At 40.2% G+C, this 5,991-nt stretch overlaps 1 pseudogene; it reads right to left on the reverse strand.

Moving 5' to 3' along the window:
• Window positions 1-2,629: 2,629 nt before the first annotated feature.
• LOC146999991 (Y-linked testis-specific protein 1-like) lies at window positions 2,630-3,424 on the reverse strand (annotated as a pseudogene).
• Between the last annotated feature and the right edge of the window lie 2,567 nt (window positions 3,425-5,991).

Here is a 5,991-nt window from a genome sequence, read left to right on the forward strand (position 1 = left end):
GAAATCTTGCTTTCGTAAAGAGCACAGGACTACCAATACAAGGATTTCACCATGCACAAAGGACTGGGCAGTCTCCCACCAATTAAGTAAATGCTTGGGAGTTAGATCATATGGAGGCATTTTCTCAAATGAGGCTCCTCCTCTTTAAAGAATTTAGATCTTGTCAAGTTGCTATGAAACCAGTGTGGCAATCTGAATGTAGTTGGCCTATGAGGAGGTGTGGACTTGATGGAGTAGGTGTGTCCTTGATGGAGGAAGCATATCATTCTGGGTCTTTAAACTCTGTCCAGTGTGGAAGAGACTCTCCTCCTCCCTGCATGCAAAACAAATCTTTTCTCCTGGCTGCAATTGGATCAAGATGCATAACTCTCAGATTACACTCCACCACCATGCCTGACAAGAGACAACCCTGTTTCCTGCCTTGATGATGGTGGATTGAACCTCTGAACATGTAATGAAATGTTGAAAAGCCCTCATGAAATGTTGTCCCTTATGAGAGGCCTTGGTCATGGTGGCTTTTCAAATGAATGAAACCCTAACTAAGACAACCAGCTAGTACAGAAACTCTCCCAGATATCAAAATTAATCAACAATAGAGAGTATTTTCAAGTCATGCAGCATATAAATTATTCAAGAGAGAAAAACAGCAATGAATGAGTACATGATAAGCCTCCCTCAAAGAGACACTCTTAGAGTGCAGATTTGGCCAAGGCAGACACCCATGAAGCTCAGGGGCTCCTCAGGAGAACTGACCTACCAAGTGGGCAACCTCAAAGCATTTGAAACCCATGACAAACAGCATAGGAAAGATGTCAGCACAAATGCATTCGATACACCTTCTATGTTTTCTGAGAAGGAGGTCACAGACAAGTAAAAGACTGGAATTTCAAGGGCATAGACAGGTTGAAGTAGCACACAGATATGTAGATAGTCATAAGTTTGGTGGAGAGCCAGGTGGAACAGACCAGTGTGGGAGATTTTGATGGTCATCTGGGTCATTCATCACAGATATCCAAAAGATCACAGGATTCATCAGAGGCAAAGAGTGCTCAGGGAAGGAACACAGGATCTATTCAACACCTGAACTTACCTAACAGCATACTCATTTTATTTTCTGAATTACTTATTTGAACTGATCATAAAAAAATCATGGTGTTTATGATGTTTTAGGGAGACTCATATATATATACTCTTAGATTTGGATTCACTATTTATTCTGGTAAAATGTACTCTAAGAAACACACACACACACACACACACACACACACAAACACACCACATCCTTCTGTAATGACTGGCTGGCTATTTGTTAAGAAACAAAAGAAGCCAATGTGAATATGGCACAAGTTTGACTATGTAAATGAACTTTCTATTCTTCGTGAGTCTCCTGCTTCATTTTGTGAGAATTCCTTCTTTGAATTTATTTATCCCTCAGTGTCCTCTCCTCCTTTGTGTGTCCATTGTTCTTTTTAAAGGTCACTATCAATTTGATCTTTCTTACCTTCATCGTGGTTTCTTTTCTGCATGTAAATAATGTATTTCTTAACATAGATATCTTTATGGGGTTAGAGAGATGACTCTAAATCCAGAAGACTAGATTTGGTTTCTTGAATTTATATCCAAGGCTCAAAATCACCATTAATGGCAGCTCCAGGGGACCCAACAACTCATATCTCTGTGGTCACCTGCACTCACAAGCACATGTCCTACCCTCACACATATAAGAAAAGATAAAAATAATAAAAAGAGAGACAAGTTTCACTAGACTTCATTATTCAAATGAAACCTGATACTCTCTAATTGCTGAATCTGTTTGGATCATTTTTATGGGTTACTCCTTATATTCCAAGGCCAAATTCGTTTTATGTGTCACTCTTTCACCAACTTTGTTCTTCCTCAGACATCATACCAGAGATTCTACTGATGTTATATCCTTCACCCCTACTTAATAAACATCTTTCTTTTGCTATGATCCCTGCTCCACCACATCCCATCTCTATTGCCCGCCGCTTTTGTTCCCCCTGGTAAGAACACACTCAGGGCAACCGGAATCTTCTGCGGCACAAGCTTTATTGCTTACCCCATCAGGAGCCAGTGGAGAAGAGAGCCAGAGAGAGAGAGAGATGGCGGAGCCCCCTCCCTTTTATGGAGGACTGTCCTCCGCCTCGGACGTGTCACTCCCTGATTGGCTGCAGCCCATCAGCCAGAGTTGTCATCACGGGAAAGGCAGAGCACATGGGGTGGGAAACTACCCCAGCGCATGTGCAGATGGTTTGTTTATTACTTAGAACACAGGTGTCAGTGCCATCTTATAATGGCGAATGTGAGGACGGCTCCTTACACATCTCCAATTCCATTCCTCCATACAGAGCAGAGATACTAAGTCCTATTAATTTTACCATGTGTGATATCAGATATATGTAGGGTTCTTCCACCATAGCCCATCTCTTCCACCAAAGTCTTCACTCACAGCATGTCATATCACACGTTTTAAATTTTAGAGCAAAACAAATTTTATTGGCAATCATACTGGGTTTGTCAAAGACACTTAAGTAGACAACACAGGAAAACAAACATTTTTTTCCTATTCTACAAGTTTATGGGCCTGTACTTTTGTGATTTTTTCACCTTAAGGAGTCTTTGACACCAGATTATAGACATAGATCTGGAGATCACCATGAAACTTGATAAAGTACACAGAAGGATTGGCAAGAATTTGGTAAACAACCTTTCCAAGATTTTTGGAACCATCCTCTCTGGTGTATTGCACCCAGTTTCCTATTAAGAAGTCACTGTTATCATGTGATGTCAACTCAAAATGAGGAGTCTCTAGAATGATGTCAAGGTTACCTTCATCGTAGTCATTAAGGAGCTGATATATGTAGAGGACCGGATCCTTCTTGTAGCTAATGTAAAACCAGTCCTTCATGACTGGCACCTGGGCTAGCACCATCCCATTCCAGTTTTCCTCAGAGCCATGCTTTCCCTCAAATTTGTGTTACACCGCTCTGCCAACCAGGCTTCTGGCGAGGTGGGCATCCCTTATCTGAGGAAATACTGCATTGTGAGGCAAAACCTTAAGATTTGAAATCCTCTCTTCACTGTGGAGCTCCTGTCCATAGACGCTGTCAATACCGTCATACTTCAGCAAATAAAGAGAAGGGTTTGTTGGAAGTTGATCTAGAACTATGGTCTTCCAATGGCTGACAGGTTCATTACCTTCATTCCAACTGTGAGAAATTCTGCAGCCGACAATAATTCTCAGGGCCTGGGATGAAGGCATCCTCCTCCTCTTCTTTTTGAGGGATGTCCTGCTCAGCCTCTTCAGAGGTATTGTCTTCTAAATGGTTGTAGAACTGGTGTAGTAGGCCACAGCAACCCTGGTCCACTGTCTTGTGACTATCATTCTTTGTTCAATCATCATACTTGGCCATTATCTGGGTTTGAAGATCTTGCCTGTTTAAACCAGAAACAATGCTGTTGCCTCTGTCATAAATATGAAATCTTAAAGGGTAATGGGTGTGGGGTGTGAGAGAATGCTGGACCAATGCTCTTCTTTAAGAGAACTTCTGGGTAGGTGAAGAAGGCTATGCTAGTCAGGTGTGTACTTCTAAAGTCAATTTTATCAAAATAAGAAGTTCATAAGCCAGCCATTATGGTGCATGCATTTATTCCCAGCACTCAGGAGGCAGGGTCTGGCATTTTTCTGAGTTAGAGGCCAACCTGGTCTACAAAGTTAGATCCAGGGCAGCCAGTGATATACAGAGTATTCCTGTTTCAAAAAGAACAAAAACAACAAAACAAAACAAAAAAAAAAAAACAATCAAACAAAACAAAGAACAAAATAAGAAAAAATGAACAAAGAAAACAAACGAATAAAAAGAAATTTAATAGGAGATGGTCATGACCTAAATCTTTAATCCCAGATTTCAAGGGGCAGTGGGAGGCTGACCTTTGTGACATCAAGGCTAGCCTGGTCTGACAGCCATAGCTACACACAGAGAAACTCAAAATAAAATTAAACAAACCAATAAACCAACGAACAAGGGATTCCAGGAAATGAACATAGGGAAATTAACAAGTAATTCTCTAGAGCTCAGAATAACATACTCAGATAAAAATTTCTTCAGCCCTGAGCTAATTTTCCTCTGCTGAGGAAACTTTCCTTAAATGGGTAGGTCAGTTTGGAAGTTGGTATGTCTGTTTCCCTCAAGGATGAAGCAGAATAGAATTAAAAAATGAGCCAGAGTTGTCACCATACCTCTCTTGTATTTGCATGTTCTGAGCTAGGTGGCTACTTTCACAAATATCTACCTAGGGACAGAGCACACAACTGGCCTTCTGTATTGTGTCTCCAGACCCAGTCCCAGGCATATTATTGAAGCCATTGCCTCTCCGACTTCAACAAGATCTCAACAAGTCCATGCCATATCAGCCATTTAGAAGTAATATCTTCTAAAATGCACATGGACAAAGGGGAGTTTTGGCATATTAGTGGAATTCTGAAGGAGATATTGTTAGCAAGGTTAATAAACTCAGGAGATCAAATAACCTAAACCATCCACCCTCCTAGATCCAAAACATGGGAGAAATTAGAATGTACAGTTACACACTGTAGGAGGGGAAACATATATCCTTAAGGAGCCATGAGAGTCCAAGATACTCCATAAATATACATACCCCAAACAAATGTCCTAGTTTTCAAGATTCTGTCTTCTGAACCAGGCCAGGCACCAAAAGCCTCTGGAACAACTTTATGGGTCAGGAGCTGACCTGGCATTCACACACCACTGTGAAGATATTGAACCCAGCTTCAAGGAATTCTAGTGTCTCCAAGTGGAATAGATGTGCAAACTCTGACCAGTGCTCTGTGACATCACCCTATCTCAGCTTACATCATAGAACCTCTATCAGGCTGGTTCCATCTGGAGTTACACTCAGAAACATTGAGCATCTAGAATTTACATTTTCATATGGCCTCCTAGAAATCCAAAATAAATCCCCACAAAAATGGCCTGATTACCTGATTCACATTCTGCCCAAGTAGATTCACTCTTGTATCATTTTTATTGTGTATTTGTTTGTTTGTTTGTTTGTTTATTCGTGTTTTTTTAGGGGGGTTGTTTCTATTTTCCTTCTGTGAAAGTCTTCAGTGTCTGACACACCAGCATTCTTGGTGGTTATTTTCCCTGTAACAATCTTCCCCTTTGGTTATCTTTAAGCTGTTCTTGGAATCAGAAATGTTGCGAGACTCTTGAGGCAACACACTAGATAGCACACTATTCATTTTATCAAAACCCACAGTTAGAGGAAGAAAATTTTTTATTCAAAGAAAGCTGGAATTTGACAGGATTGAATACCTTGTATTGAAGCCAATGGCAATCATGAATTATGGATTCTTTGCAAAGTGCAAGGAAATCATAGTCCTTGGGCCTGCTTAAAAATTTGAGATAAACAAAACAACATGATATCTAACAGTAACATTTTAAAGTTCTTTAAAATTTACCACCATTTCTGTTTACAAGGAATTTCATAGATTGAATGCAGTAAAACAGGATGAAATAGATAATGTAATTTTACTTTTGAAATATGGGTTGACAGAATACTGGACACAGGTAAGTATGGAATTTACTTACAAATTAGAGGGCACTTTAATTGTTCATGCCACATAGATCTTCAGTTCTTCAAAAAATCTTTTTCAGTCTCCTCCACTGTCCCCACCACACTGTACATCCTCTTCATAGTGGATGACACTAACTAATTAGTTAGACTCTTCCAGCTCAGCCATCAACAAAGGATCATTCCTTATAGATGTGGCCACATGTCAGTGTGATGGGGGCAGTCTTCATCTGAGGTACTATCTTCCCAGTTTGATTTTCGTTCCAATAATAATCTAAGAAGGACCACTAAACATCCATATTATCAATGTTGATTGTTATACTGTGTGAAATAGAGAAGCTATAGAGGAAATATAGATGTCAACCACATGAT

Source organism: Mus caroli, unplaced genomic scaffold, assembly GCF_978045245.1.
Source record: "Mus caroli unplaced genomic scaffold, Mus_caroli_1 scaffold_31, whole genome shotgun sequence".
Taxonomy (NCBI): domain Eukaryota; kingdom Metazoa; phylum Chordata; class Mammalia; order Rodentia; family Muridae; genus Mus; species Mus caroli.